At 34.0% G+C, this 16,579-nt stretch overlaps 1 protein-coding gene across 3 annotated transcripts in view; it reads right to left on the bottom strand.

Annotated features, from left to right (window-relative positions):
• The window catches only part of GRM8 (glutamate metabotropic receptor 8), a 953,266-nt gene that overhangs the window by 878,541 nt on the left and 58,146 nt on the right, over nt 1-16,579 (bottom strand). The window lies entirely within an intron of this gene.

The following is a 16,579-nucleotide window of genomic DNA, read 5'->3' as shown; positions in this document are numbered from 1 at the left end:
AGTTATATCTTCAAAGAATTTCAAATTGTATGAAATTCCAAATTTTATAAAATCAAGGAAAATTGTGGGGAGAAGCATCTATATCATTGAGGAAATGCTAAGGAATCCACCTCATTAAATAAATTTGTAATTTCTATAAATTTAAAAACTAAGTATTAAAACTTTTGTCTACTTACCTATATTAGGCTAGATAGAAAATAGCAAACTACTTTACCCAGAATACCCCAAATGGGATCATAGTCAGTCAGATATGACTAAAAATGACTAAACAGCAACAAAATGTTAGGAATCAAACCTGAACAGGAATAAAAAAAAATGAAACCTGGATTGAAGATTCTAGAGGTCCTAAGCAAGGGGGAAAAGTCAGATTATTCAGCAGTGAAGAAATAGAATTTGACATCAGAGCCAACATTTGAAGAACCAGCTGTTAATGAGTTAATTCAAATTCAAATTCAAATCCTGCTTCATAAATGAATAAAATAGTAAGCAACACAGATTAGAGTGTCAAGATTGTAAAGGAATAGTGATGTTATATAAAATCCTGAGTTTTAAGGCTTCATGACTTTAGGAATAGTGGCCAATAATAATTCAAGCAATTATCCCTTCATACCGAGAAGATGCCATCAATGTAACAAGGCCCTGACAAGGCTGATAATTAATTTTCTAAAAATCTCCTTCAATGAGAAATCATAATCCTCAAATCCTTAACTCAATTGTGCTCCAAGGTGATGACTCTGATAATCCACAAAAAGGATCATAAAGTACAGTAACTAGAATGTTAAATGGACAGTGGTACTGAATATGAGAAACATTTACACAGAATTCACTAAAATAGTTCCAGACTCAATGATCCTACCACTTAATCAGTCATCATCATAAGTACTCAGTGAAATGACCAATTCATCCAGTAAAATAATCCACAGAAAAGATGTACATATCTTTTATTGACATTGCCAAATGTTGGAATCTATTACAACTATTTTTTGAAGTTATTCTTCATGTTGCAGTAAAACACATTCATTTTTCCAACTGTGAAAATAGAGGAAACATTAGAATGACAAGAACTGTCACCAACTTGCACATACAATTTGAAAAGCCTCAATTTCACAAGATTAGTTTGCAGTAAACCTCTAAGCCTATTATTCTTCCTTCAAAGCCAATGTCAAGTCTCAAATTGCGCAGTCACCCCCATGGGCTTTCTCTTTTTTGAGGATGGAAGAAGGGAAAAGATTTGAAAAGATCAGTGACCATCTAGGACTCAATTATGAACCTTCTTTTCCTATTCCTTATATAAATGATGACTTCCTAAAATCAGTAGGCCTGGAAACTTATCAATTCTTCTGATTTAATTAATTCTGTAATCTTGTGCCAGTGTATAAACTTGAACTAGGAATTCAGTTCAAGTTAGAGTCTCAGAAGGACTCTTACTTCAACAAGTTATTGTCATTTCATGAAAATACCACTAATCAAACTGACAATTAAATTAAAATTGCCTGGACTGTGATTTTCCCACCTACAAAATGTAAGAGTTGGACTAGAAATCTTTAAAAGTCCCATCCAAATCTACCTTTCTGCAGCTCGATAATTCACATGGCAGTAAAATTAATCAAACCCTTGCAATTTGCATATGAGAAAAATTGGTGGGGGGGTCGTGATTTGTTCAAGATGTGCTTCATCAGGGGCAGCTAGGTAGTACAGTGGATAGAGCACCAGCCCTGAAGTCAGGAGGACCTGAATTCAAATCTGATCTCAGACACTTAACACTTCCTGACTGTGTGACCCTGGGCAAGTCACTTAGCCCCAATTGCTTCAGCTAAAAAAAAAAAGGGTTTCATCGTATATGTGGAACCCATTAAGTGGTCGAATCCTAGGATGATACAACTATAAAGGGATCTTACATGATTTAGTTTAAATACTTTATTTTATAGATGAAGAAGCAAAGGCTTAGAAAGTTTATGTGACTTGCCAGTTGATAGCAAAGCTAATACTCAACAGTGCTATTTATCATACTAATCTTGTTGGGTGAAGGGAAAAAATAACTTGCAATTTAAAAATATATACCATAAGAACAATGCCAGATTTTAGCCAAAAGGAGGATAAGGTCAACACTATTGTAAGATTAATGATATCATATGATTTGGAAGTGAGACCTCTTACACAGGGCTCCATGAGAGAAAAGACTATAGAGCAATTCAGAACTTCTTCAGACAGCCACCAAGAAGATCAAGATGGAACAATGCTGCCTGGAGGAAAGACCTCATCTGGAAGCTTTCTACTGTAAATAATTAGTCTTGCTAACTAAGAGCTCAATTCTATGTAAAAAAAAGAATTACAAAGGGCAAAGTTGGTCACCCCAATCTTGTTCCCACTCTTTCTCTTGAAACTTGTCAACTATCACTTTTCCATTTAAATTGGCCATTCCTCCTCAACCCATCACTATTGGATGCTATAAGAAACACTAAGTGAAAGACTACAAAATCCCACAGTTCTCTAGACCAGGGCTTCTTAAACTTTTTCCATTCATAACTACTTTTCACCCAAGAAATTTTTACGTGATCCCAGGTATATAACTTTTTAAAGTAGATACATAAATGGAACATTTACCAATAATAGATTATTATTTCATAACCTACATCCATTTATGAGACCCAATATGGAGTCAAAAGTCACAGTTTAAGAAGCTAGGCTAGTCTAGCAACTGCCTTAAATCTTTTTAAAGTTTGTTTCATAGAATACATGGATTTTTAAAAATTTATCCATACTTAAAAGTGGTTCTTTTCTGGTATGTTCATAAATGATCTTCTTCCCAATTCTGAGTAGTATAGTTTAGCAATGTGGTTTGGGCTCAGGCTGTTCTTTATTGAGGAGAAAGTTAGACTTTCTTGAAACTAAGGAACCTCCTTGGCATCTTCAAACTTGTGAACATATTCAAGTTATGCAACTCCTGAAAAATGTATCTGTTTTCCTTCTGCACAGCTTTCTCTTACATATTTCAATAGCATAGAAAAAAGCATATCAACACACTAGGAACCCACTGAAATCCACATGGTGAGAACAATTTAAATCTTTGATAAGCCCTGTGTTCACAGAACACAAGAGGGCCCTGCTGATTGGAAATACAGCCAATAGTCAGCTACTGAGTCTATTCTACAATCATCAGAATGTTTCTGCATTATTTCTCCAGGAAAATGCATTGTATTCTGTGCTCCAAAAGATGGAAACAATTCGGAACATTTTTCTACAAGTTCAGAAAAGGATGCCTACTTCTCCTTGTGTTGTGAAGATATAACAAAATTTTTGATGGGAAAGGACTTTGAAAAGTTAGAAATACCAGCAAAATAACTGTTTGGACATATATACATATATTGTATTTAACTTATACTTTAACATATTTAACATGTATTGGTCTACATGCCATCTGGGGGAAGGGGTGGGAGGAAGGAGGGGAAAAGTTGGAACAAAAGGTTTTCCAATTGTCAATACTGAAAAATTACCCATGCATATATACTGTAAATAAAAAGCTATAATAAAAAAAGAAAAGTTAGAAGTATCCTATAAAGGTCAATATTACAATACTGGTTGATATTATTATTTAACAAGTATGAATTAGAATTTTCTCCTAAAATACATAATACTAATAAATGTATCTCATCAACAAGAATAGTTACTCATTGTGTAACTAAACTTGATCTTAGTCCAATTAGGCTTAAAATTGATGCTTCAACATTTACTTGAATACTTTATACCAGTTTCACTAGATCTAAAGCAGAATTTCTCAAACTAAATTGTCCTCATGACACTTTGGAATTCAAATTGCTAAAGGTCCCAAAAGTTTTAAAAACTTAAAACTTCTCTACAATTTTGGGACCCCTGCACACGAACAGAATTCACAAATATTAGACTGTGGTGAAAGCAATGAAATACTCTCATTCCAAAACTAATAAAAGCAAGAACAATTCCGTTCATTGCACTACCAATTATCGTGTACCTATGTGCCAGGTGTTGTTCTGGGTAGTAGGAATATAAAGAAAAAAAACATTCTAGTTCTCAAGGGTGTTATATTCTATGGGAAAATAGCATGAATACAAAAAAAATTAAAAATTTGAAGTATTTTCTTGGTGGTGATGGTGGAAAGTTGTTTCAGTCATATCTGATTTCCACTCTCTATGACCCCACTTGGGTTTTCCTTGATAAAGATATTTCTTTTTCCAGGTCATTTTACAAATGAGAAACTGAAGCAAAAGAGTTAATTGATTTGTTCAGGATTACACAGCTAGTAAGTGTCTGAAGTTAGATTTGAACTCTTATTCTCCAGAGTTCTATCCACTGTGCCATATGCAAAATAAATAAAAGACAATTATGGGGGGGGAATAGGAAGAACATTAATATCTGGGAGGATCAGGAAGTTAGGAGGTAGCTTGAGCTAAAATCATAAACATAATATCTAACATTGTGATGGAATTTTTTTATTTTTTCTTTGTAATTTGGGGCTCAGGACTATTTCTCCTAAAAAACTGAGATAACTAAAAGTCTGTCTTCTGTTACCTTTGCCCTTACTTAACTGACATCTGATGGATGAGATCAGGAAAAACTGTTTGACATCCTTTAGCTAGAAGCCAAAGGAGAGCCAATGCGATTTAGTTATTTGTAAGTTCTAGACAATTGAAGCCTACTCTTTGTTATCTTGATAACATATAAATCTTCACTCTCAATCAGTCTAATTGTGAGCTTTCTAAATGTAGCTTAATCTATAACTTGATTTAGTTTACCTACAGTGTTTATTTAACAAAGTTTGTTTACTTAGGGAATATATGGGATTATTGACTGTTCAAATTTTATGGCACTGAAGGAAATATTACAAATCTGCCTTTTCTTTAATTGTAATGGACTAAGAGAAATAAATGTACAAGGTTGCATAAATGTAAGAGAATTATTTCTGCCTCTCTGATATAATTTTGCCTATAAAAGACCTTGTCAGAATCCTAATGATTAGTCAAGCTTTCTCTGAGGTCTGAGGCCAGCCTCTCCTGCTCTTACCTTATTATGCTTGAGCATAATAACAAAAACTAGGTTTAGCCTTTATAATTTCTGCACTGTGATAAATATATTTTGGCAACTGTTACCTATCATGTGAACTCAGAGAGAGGATTACTCTCCCATCACTCATTTATAGAGTGGCCTAATGTTGGTAAAGAGCTTTACAAATATCTCATTCAATCCTTATAACAACCCCAAGAGATAGGTGATATTATCATCCCCATTTTACAGAGGAGGAAACTGAAGTGAGGCAGTTAAGTTATTTGCCCAAAATCCAGCTATGATGTTCAAATACTTTCTAAGACAATAGATCTTTCTAATGCCAAGTCCAGCATTCTATCCATAATATATCTTCGTTTTTCATAAAAGGAATGAGGCATTTTAAGAAGTACAGCTAAGAAGGGAAAATGACTCACATTGATAGAGTGTTTTTCTTAGATTTGCCAAGTGCTTTCCTCATATCAGTCCTATGTGACGGATAATACAGTGATTATTATCTCCACAAAAATGATATAATTGATGTGTCAAGAGTTTAAGTGACTCACATTTAATGGCAGAGCTGAGGTGGGAACTCAGATATTCTAAATGGGTCAGAAAAATTCAGAGCAAAGTACAGGAAATTAAACCAATTTTCACTCCAAAATACTATCACTTATTTTTGATACAAGAAACAATAATGCAAAGTTACAGGATCTCATGGGGTTGAAGTTCTGATTCCTCAGACTTGGAGATCTGTGAAGAGTGACTCATCATAACTTATATAGATAGAGGACCACTGGAGAAAGGTGGGGATGGGAGTAAGGGAGGGCGATCTGGGCTGGAGAAGAGATGAATGTCATATATTCTGAACAGTTCTCTCTTTCCAGGGTCTCACAAGATCTTGTCTGTTGTCAGGGCATCTGCTCTCCTTTACCAGTGACTGCTTACCAAAACCCTTCTCATGAATTTCAGTCACAGCTGCAAACATTTACATAAAATGGTACAATAAAAAGATAATTGTACATAAAAATGCAAGTCTACTATATATAACTTGCCATTCCTTTTAAATATACAATAAAATCATATAAAATGATGTAAATAAGTATATCTATCTATACATATATATATATAACTATTCTATAGATACTTTTGCTTATTAGAGCTATCTTTGGATGCATAGGGCCTCTTTCTTCAAACATCCTTTGTAGTTGATTTGGGTATTTAAAAAGGATAAAATAACTCATTAGCTCAAAGTAATTCTTAAAACAACATTGTTACTGTATACAATATTCTCTTGATTCTGCTCATTTTGCTTTTCATTATTTCATGCAATTCTTTCCATGTTTTTCTAAGATCATTGAGCTTATCACTTCTTATACCATAGTAAATTCCATCACAATCATATATCACAACTTGTTTGGCCATTCCATGATTGACAGTCATCCCTGCAATTTCCAGTTCTTTGCCTTCACAAAGAGAATATCTGAAGCTTTGACTTAGGCAAAGACCTTTGTCTGCCCTGCAGTCATTATCAGTTTTCCTGACTCTCATACCCTTTGTGCGAGCCCCCCAGAAGTCCCTGACAGCACATCCATTGATGTTCAATACTTCTTCCCATTGTAACAGAAAGAGAAAAAAAAAAACACCAGCGCTGTCCCCAGCTCGATATCTACCAGTACTCTTAACCCAAACAAAATCTGGGGCCAGCCCCTCCTGCTCTTACCTGCACCCCTCCGGCTTCAAAAAGAGACAAGCTTTCTTCCTTCTGGAAGACACAGCTTATAATATACTAATGTTTCCTTCCAGCTACCTCCCAACTGTACCCTTAACTCTACTATCCCACACCACACCTGGGGATGGGAGGTGAGAAGGGAATAAGGATTCATATGGCCCCTACTACATGCCAGATACTGTACTAATCACTATAGTAATAACACCACCATTTATATAGCACTTACTATGTGACAGGCACTGTGCTAAGAATAATAACAACATTTATATAACACTGTGTCAGACATTGTGCTAATCACTATAATAACAACATTTATGTAGTATTTACTATGTGACAGATACTGTACTAAGTGTAATAATAATAAAAGTGATAACAACAACAGCATTTATATAACACTATGTGCCAGGCACTGTGCTAGATATAACAATAATAATAACAACAATAACATTTATATAGCATTTACTATGTGACAGGTACTGTGCTAAGCATAATAATAATAATAACATTTATATAACATTATGTGTCAGACACCGTGCTCAGTGTAACAATAACAACAACAATAACAATATTTACATAACACTTGCTATGTGACAGGAACTGTATTAAGTGTAATAATAATAATAATAGTAACAACAACAACATTTGTGTAACACTATGAGCCAAGCACTGTGCCAAGTGTAATAATAACAATAACAACATTTATATAGAATTTACTAGGTACCAGACACTGTACTGAGTAATAATAATAATAATAATAACAATAACATTTATAAAGCACTTCAATACATCAACCTTGGGAGGTAGGTCTTATTATTACCCTCAAATTACAATTGAGGAAACTGAGACAAAGGGTTTTTTTTCCAAGATTACAAAGCTAACAAGTGTCTAATGCTGAATTTGAATTCAAGTCTTCCAGATTCCAGTCCCAATGTTTTATCCACTGTGTCCCCTAGCTGCCTCTATATGTATATTAATCCAAAGGTGAGATAATATAGTTTGGATAATAATAATAATAGCTCACTTTCACAAATAATTTTGTTACTTAAAATATACCTCCCTCATAACAATGCAGAAATATAAACCAAGCAAATTCAAGGCAGTTGTGGGGGGGAAAGGAGGCACTGGGAACTTATGGGGATCAGCAAAGGCATAATATTTAGAGTAGTATTTGACTATGAAAGACACTAGGATTCTATGCAGGACAAGGGGGAGAAAAAAGTGCATTCTGGGCAGGTGGAATAGTCTACACAAAGAATAGGAAAATGGAGCTTCGTGTGTGAAGTCAGGTCATACAGTGCAAATATATGTCTCCTTTATAGGTTGGAGTCCAGCTGCAAAAAGATTTGTGTGTATGTCTGTGTGTGTATCCCCTAAGCTTCCTCTAGATTAAACACCCCCAGAACCATCAAATAATCATCAAGTAATATGATTGCAAGCATTTTTATTAACTTAGTCTCCTTCCTCTGAGGCATATTCTAGTTTGTCACTTTCCTTACTAAATATGATATTGAAACCTTTTTTTCTGCTCAAGTTTTTTCACATCTCTTCCTCCTCCCATCCTTTAGATGAAGACCTTGCTTCTTATTCTACTGGGGGGGTGAAGTGAAACCATTAGATGTAAGCTCCCTTTTTTCCAAATTAAAACCCCTTTAAAATCATTTAGTTTTTCCAAGTATTTAAATGACAAGGTAAGGAATGTATATTTGATATTAGAGGAAAGTGCACGCCATTGGAATTTATTGAGTGGGAGAGTGACAAAATCAGGAATGTGATTCTAGAAATTCTTCTTGAGCAGCCAAGGTGGCAGATTAGGGGCAGCCAAACAGCCAAACCCTCCTAACATGGTCATCCAAACAACTCATCCAAACATCTCAGATCAAATGTTGAAGCAGCAGAGCCAACAGAATGTCAGAATGAGATATTTTTCTGACTTAAGAAATCAGTAGGAGAAGTCTGGGATATAAAAGTACTGGCTTATTTAGAACTCACTCACACAATGGTGGCTTGCAACAGCAGCAGCAGAAGCAATTTTGGGATCTCTCAACTCAGAAACAGTGAGGGAGGAAACAACTTATCAGAAAAAGATTGTTGGGGACCATTTACTGTCACTAGGTATAATTGATACTTATTGGAAACTATCGCCCATGTGCAATTCTTGATCATAGTTCTAGGGCAGCAGAAAGTTTCACAAGGAAACCAGGGTCCTGGTTTAAATTATAAAACAAAAAGGAGCATTAGCACTTATGGCTGGATGGACTAGAGGTTCTTCCTTGTTAAAAAACCATAGAGTGCAGACAAGGAGAGTAATGACTATATCTTTCCCCCATCATATTACCTTGGAAGCACAAAAGCTTGAGACTTCCAGAACAGTTTTGAAAGCAATAGAATGAAAAAGTCTGAAACTTGGAATATTGTCTCCCAAAGTCAAATTTTGGCATCAAATTTAAAGTTAAGAAATAAACTGGGGAAAATTAGCAAATTAAAAACAATCATCAAAAAAAAAAAGAATTTAACTATAAAAAACCTATGATAGTATCAGGGAAGACCAAGGCATAAACTCAGACAAAAATAAAAACATAAAAACAGCTATAAAAAGCCTCAAAAATGCTAATTGGAGCCAAACCCATTAAGAATTCCTAGAAGAATCAAAGAAAACAATAAGAGCAATAGAAAGTCAGGGGGGAAGGAAAATAAGAGAGATGCAAAAAAAAATTTTAAAAAGAATAACTAGCTTTTAAAAAGGCACAAAAATTGCTGAAGAAAATAACAGAAATGGCTAAATGACAAAAGATGTACAAAAATCAACTGAAGAGAACTCCCTAAAAAGCAAAATTGGCCAAATGGAAAAAAAAGAGGTATACAATTTCATTGAAGGAAACAATTCTTAGAATTGGGCAAATGGATGCTAAATACTCTATCAGACATCAAGAAACAATAAAAGAAAGTCAAAAGAATGAACAAATAGAAGAAAAAGTAAAATATCTCATTAGAAAAATAATTACCTGGACAATATATTGAAGAAAGATAATTTAATAATTAAGCTACCTAAAAGCCATGATCAAAGAAAGAGCCTAGATAAAATATTGCAAGAAATTATCAAGGAAAATCGTCCCAATATCATATTTCTAGAGAGTGAAATAGAAATCACCTCCTGAAAGATCTCAAAATAAAAACACCTAGCAATATAGCCAAAATCCTTAAACCCAAGTCAAAGAGAAAATACTTCAAGCAACTAGGAAAAAACATTCAAACATCACAGAGCCAGAGTCAGGATCATTCAAGATTAAGCAACTTCCACTTTAAAATAACAAAGGACTTGGAATATGATATTCCAAAAGGCAAAGGAGCTAGGATTAAACAAAGAATTACCTACCCTGCAAAACTGAGTGTAATCTTTCAGGTGAAAATGGATATTCAAGGAAATAAAGGACTTTAAATCTTTCCTGATAGGGAAAAACAGATCTAATCAGAAAAATATGATATTCAAACAGAAGACTCAAGAGAAACATAAAAAGGTAAAAACTAAAGAATAATGATAAGGGACTCAATAAAGTTAAACTGTTTATACTCCCAAATGAGATGATACATGTAACTCCTAAGAACTTTATCATTATTGGGCAGTTAAAAAGAGTTTACACAGATTATATTGAAATGAGCTCAAAAAAAAATATGTGAGACAGATGCTCTGGGAGAAGATGGAAGAAAGAGGTAGTTGGGGAAAATATACTTACATAAAAGAGAAACACACATTTTGCAATGGGCAGGGTGGTAAGCAGACAATTATTGAACCTCACTCTCATCAGAATTGGCTCAAAGAGTAATAAATACATATACACATTCTGTTGTATATAGAAATGTAAGTTACCCAATAGAAAAATAAGAAGGGAAAAGGATAAAAGAAAAGGGAAGGAATAATAAAAGTGAAGATGATTAAGGAAGGCAATGGTTAGAAGCAAAATAGAATTTTGAGTAGAAGAAAAGAGGAGGAGGAGAACAGGAGCAGAAAGAAAGGAATGAAGGAAGGAAGAAAAAATAGGATAGAGGGAAATAGTAATCATAATTGTGAATGGGACAGACTCAAACATAAAATGAAAGCAGATAGTAGGATGCATTAGAAATCAGAATCCAACAATATGTTGTTTATAAGAGATATACTTGGAACAGAAAGACTCATACAGAGTTAAAATTAAGATCTAGAGCAGAATCTAATATGCTTCAGATGAAATTTTAAAAAGTCAGGGGTAGCAATCATGATCTCAGACAAAGCAAAAGCTAAAATAAAACTAATTAAAAGAAATGATCAGGGAAACTATGTGTCATTCAAATTTAATTCAACAATAGTGCCAAGCACTTCACATAGTGCCAGCCTAGCACTTAGTATATAACTCTTAATAAATGATCTCTCTGTTTCTCTGTTTTTGTTTCCTTTCCATTCCCCTTTTCTTTTTCCCTTTTTCCTAACACTTTCCCTTCTTTCTTCCTTCCCCTTCCCTTTTTCTTTCCTTCTCTTTCCCCTCCTTTTTTCCCTTCCCATTATGGAAAGTAGGCATTCTATTTACCATTGGATCAATTGCCTTGGGATCACAATTTTAGACCTAATAGGGACCTACCAGATCACACAAATCCCCTCCCTGAATTTTGCAGATGAGAAAATCAAGACCCAGAAAGAAGTCACTGATTCAGGTTATATAGGGAGCAGAGCTAGGATTCAAACCTAGCTACTCCACATTCTTTGCCTTATGCCTGGCTGCCTAATCATATGAAATCTCTTTTAAAAGGAAGTATAAAGGGAAGTACAATTATAAACCATAACTGCACATCTTTTTTTTTGAATTATACAAACACAAATAAGCAAGATAGTCCCTGCCCCCTAGGATCTTACATTCTAATGAGGAAAGACAAATTAGAAAATGCAGGGTAGTGTGGAATAGCATAGGAATGACTGGAAAGGGAAAACAGGCTTCTAGTTCCTGAGAAGCTAAAAATATCAAGTAATAAAAATAATCTGAGCAACCACCGATACTTCTGTAAGAACCTTGGTAATGGTATAATCAGTGCATTAATGGAGGAGAGCCAATGAAAAGCAAAAAATCATTCTCATATATCTCATATATAGTGTAAACTTGAGAAATGGTTAATTATCTTTAAAACTTATATGACTGTTTCCTTTTCTGGTATTCTAAAAGCAAACTACAAAACACTCAGCCTAATCACCTGGGATCAACCACAGTTTTATTTTATTCTGTGGTTTTTGTTGCATTTGTTGAATTCTTATTCTTTCCATTAGATTGCAACTTCTTGTTATCTAATTTTTAGAGGGCAACCTGATTCCTCCCAACCCCATCCCCATTTTATTTTAACAGAGTTTTTTCCACTTGGGAGTGCCCAAGGCACCAATCCAGTGGCCACAGTCATATAACTTTGGAAGTCAGATAATGTACACATGTATAAAATTAAAGGATAACTGTCTAAAGCAAAAGACGTTTTTTAAATAATAAGACATTTATCTGAAAGGTGAGCAACTCATCATGTAATGAATGATTTACCATGTTTATTTAAATATATGTTAGATTTCTCTTCATTCCCTCTACCTTGTAGCAAGCTCTGGGCTTTCAACCTGAAGTCTGAGAATTAAATAAACTCACCTGAAAGTCTCCTTTGATAGGAAACATGGATTCACATAGAAACCTCTTCAAAAATGGATTATTCAGCAAGAAAGCTGACACTCCATAAGTTTTTTTAAAATCAGAACCAAGCTGATTGGATATAGGCCATGATAAGACCTCAGTTGTAACTTGCTTGTCAGTGGTAGAATGTGAGGAATTCTACACCCTCCCTGAAATTAAAGATTAATAAGAAAAGCTTAAACAGCTTCTTTAGATAGACACACAATGCAAAATTGTACCAATAAATACCAATTGGCAATGGTAGACAGAATTTGTTCTATGTCCCATATACTCTCCAAAATGTCACACTACTGATCAGGTCCCAGCATAGTCCTAGAATTGGAAGATGTGGGGGAAAATTATAGATTCAAAGCCATCAGTCCCATTCTAAAAATTATGAGCCACTCAGAAAAAATTTCACTGAGATCCAGATTTGGGCCTCCTCATATCCCCCCTCTGGTAGATTCAAACAATCAAACAAGCCTTGAACCCATCCTTTTGCTTTAAGGATTCTCCAGGAAGTCTTCCTAGGAGTAACATTCTTCTAAGGTAAATCAAAATTAAAGTTAATCTGGAATGAGCTGTTCAGTTCTAGTTGCCCTAATTTGGGGAGATCATGAATTAATTTTTAAATTGTCTAGATGAAATCAACAAAGAAGAGCAAGTTCATGCTATACAAGATGCATTTGAAGGAACAGCAGATGTTTGACCTAGAGAACAGATGATTCAAGATGAGTATGATAATCATCATTTTTAAAAGATCATAATGTGAACTTCAAAGATCAAAACTAGAAGCAGTAGTGGAAGGGACAAAGAGACAGATATTGTCTTGTTGTCATGAAAAACTTCCTAAAAAATAAAGCCTTCCAAAGTGGAATGAGCTCCCTTGGGTGGTAATATGCTATTTCTCACTGAATGTATTCGAGATAAGATTACATGACAACATGTTGGGTTGGATGTAAAGATGAATTTTTGTGGTATGGATTAGACTAGACAGCCTCTAAGAAACCTTTCAATTCTGAGATGCTACAATTCGGTAGAGAGATTCCTCAGGCCTTCTCTCAGATTTAACATGACTTTGAAAAGATTGGATGCTTTAATAAACATTTCTTGATTAGAGGATGAATTTGATAAATATCCTGATAGCAGGTAGACTCTATGCAGTTGGCAAGGTGTGAGAACATACAAATACCCTAAGATTCTTCAATCTATTTACTCACTATTCCCTCATTAAGGTATACATTAGGATTTATTTGAACTCTCCTTATCTGCACTGCTCTCCAAAGAAAAATATTAAGATGAATATGTGTAAATGTTATATAATAGCAGGGAGTCAAGAAGAAAGAGGGAAGAATATTAAAATGGAAACCAGAATTCTTAGGTTTGAGTCTTGGTTCATAGGACATAGATCTTGCCTTTGTGTATAGTTGTTTGCATGTTAACTCTCTCATTAAACTTTAAAATCTTTTATCTTTCTTTTGTATCCCAACACAACTCAATGTCTGGCATATAGTAAGTATTTAAAAATTGATGGTTGATTGAGTAGAAGCATAGGGTTCTATAAAAGAAGTGATGGACCAAATCTGGTCTGACCCTGGTCAGAATACATTTGAAATGTTAAGATTTCCAACCTTAAGCACGCTTTGGGAAGGATTTTTTTCCTAGGTGCTATGATTACAGCATTTTTTATTTCTTTTTTTCTCAACCATATTTTATTTTTCCAATTACATAAAAATAGATCTATACTCATTTCTGTAAGATTTTGACTTCCAAATTTTTTCTCCCTCCCTCCCTTATCTTCCCCTTTCCCAAGACAGCAAGAAATCTGACATGTTATAGATGTAGTCTTTTTAAAACATATTTCCATATTAGTCATGCTGTGACAGAAAAATAAGAACAAAAGGGGGAAAACCACAATAAAGAAAAAGAAACCAAGAAATTGAAAATAGTATGCTTCAATCCACATTTAGTCTCCATAGTTCTCTCTCTGGACGTGGATGGCATTTTCCATTTGGAAAGATTTTGACAAATTAGAATGCGATTAGAAAACATGTGAGTTGATTGGAAATTATTTCATGAGTGGACATCAGTTCAAAGAATTAGGGATATTTGACTAAGAGGAGAAAGGGCTCAAGAAAGACATAATGGTTATGTTTTAATATATTAGGATATTTCATATGGAATATTAAATTAGATTTGTTCTGACAGGTCCTATTGTATAGTACTAGCAGCACTGAATGTAAATTGTGTAGAGGCAGATTTCTGTAAGATGTAAATTGGGGGTAGGGAAGGATAGGGAGAAATGGAACTGACTACTTCAAAAGGTAATGAACTCTCCATCCTAGAATTCATCAAGGAAAGATTTTTCTGACCACTAGTAATGAATCTTTCTTTATAGTCTAATTTGGGGTTAAACTAGGTTCCATGTAAGGATAATTTCCATTCTGAGATTCTGTGAAAGTGAGCTGTTATTGTTATTTTCCCTTAAATCTCATCAAAAACAAAAAAGCAAGCTGTATGTTTACCAATGATGTAGTAACAGAACCTACTCAAAGATCTGTGAACTCCTAGATAGACCTAGAGAAACATTATCCCTAGTCCAACTCTCAAGAAAAAAAATTTAAGGATATTCATTATGTAAGTGTTTATATATAGACATATATGTGTATATGTATATATAAGAATATATATATGCATATATATACTATGCTTACCTATACATACACTTATGACAATAAATACATTTATATACTTTTACAGGTTTACATGTATTCCTATAATAAATTTATTGTAGCAAATATGCCCAATAAAAAAGAGTAATTTTTCTATATTGTCACCAGTCTTAAGACATTGTAACAGTGGAAAAGACTTAATTTTCCCATGGAGTCCAGGTTCTCAGATATAGACATTGATTACAGAAGAGTTCAAGGACTCATTTTCCTTGGGACCAAAACACTGGCACTGATTAGGGGAGAACAGAAACATCTGGGAACAAGGACACCAAGCAGAGACAGGAGGGATGTCTGGGAAACATGGCATTCAGCAAGAATGCAGCAGAGGCATCAGCTGTTGGGTCAATGTTGAAAATACCTGAGAATAACAATCTGGCTGTAACAGAGGCAGAAAGTCAAATCTAGAGCTGATATAAAAAGTTAGACCTCTTCCTCACCAGTTCACCTGCCTCATTCACAAAACAAGACTTCCCTATCATTCTTGTGAATTTTGCTCCTTGCACCTGAATATAGACCCAAGTCCAAATTTACTTGATAATAAATATGTTTTTATGTTAAAAATGTTTATTGATAGATTTGATTCCTAGCAAGTAGACAAACTGAATATGCTAGAAATTAGCTAAATTCAGTAGTTCCTAGATTGACTTTCTATTTTAAGGTAAGCCACAGAAAATACAAACTATTAAAAACTCTTCAAGATAAAAACCTTGTCAGTCCAATGTGCCTGTTCTGGGTTATGGTTTGTATTAAGAACACTCTCAAAAAAGAGAAACAGACAAATAAGCAAATAAAACATAGAGTAGGAACCCAAATAAAATTCCTAAAATTTGTGCTATTTATATTTTATTAGAAAAAAATTTAGTGTGTAAATTTAAACAATATCAGAATATGTGTTTTTCTGTCTTCTTCCAAATGTGTCTCTAAATCATTAGTTTGGTTATTTTTGTTGTATCTTCATGAGTATAGTCAAAATGTGTGTTGTCCCTATTATATACTGAACTAGCTTTTTATTACTTCACATATTTGTGACAAGGTATGTTCTTCACATGTAACAGGGAAGTATAGCTTACTATACTATATATAGCTATATAGCTATATATATATATATATATATATATATATATATATATATATATATATATATATATAGCTATACTAACAGGGAAGTGTAGCTCAAAGAAAGGGAATTAGAATCTCTAGCCTCTTATCCCTCCATCTATATTTTGATTACTGCTAGAAAAGGAAGCTGAAAGTTAAGGCCAAAAACTTGGCCATTCTGCTCTCTTTAGAAAGAGAAAGAATAGAAAAACCAGGTATTTGTTCCCTTAAATATAAGGGATATGTTTTTCAGGTTCAAGCTAAACTTCTAATCATTATTTCTTAATAGGGATAGTTAGGGGAAGAATCTAAAGCTCTGTATTAGATTTGACTCC

This window comes from Sminthopsis crassicaudata, chromosome 5 (genome assembly GCF_048593235.1).
Source record: "Sminthopsis crassicaudata isolate SCR6 chromosome 5, ASM4859323v1, whole genome shotgun sequence".
NCBI lineage: Eukaryota > Metazoa > Chordata > Mammalia > Dasyuromorphia > Dasyuridae > Sminthopsis > Sminthopsis crassicaudata.
This window is presented reverse-complemented; position numbering and strand designations above follow the sequence as displayed.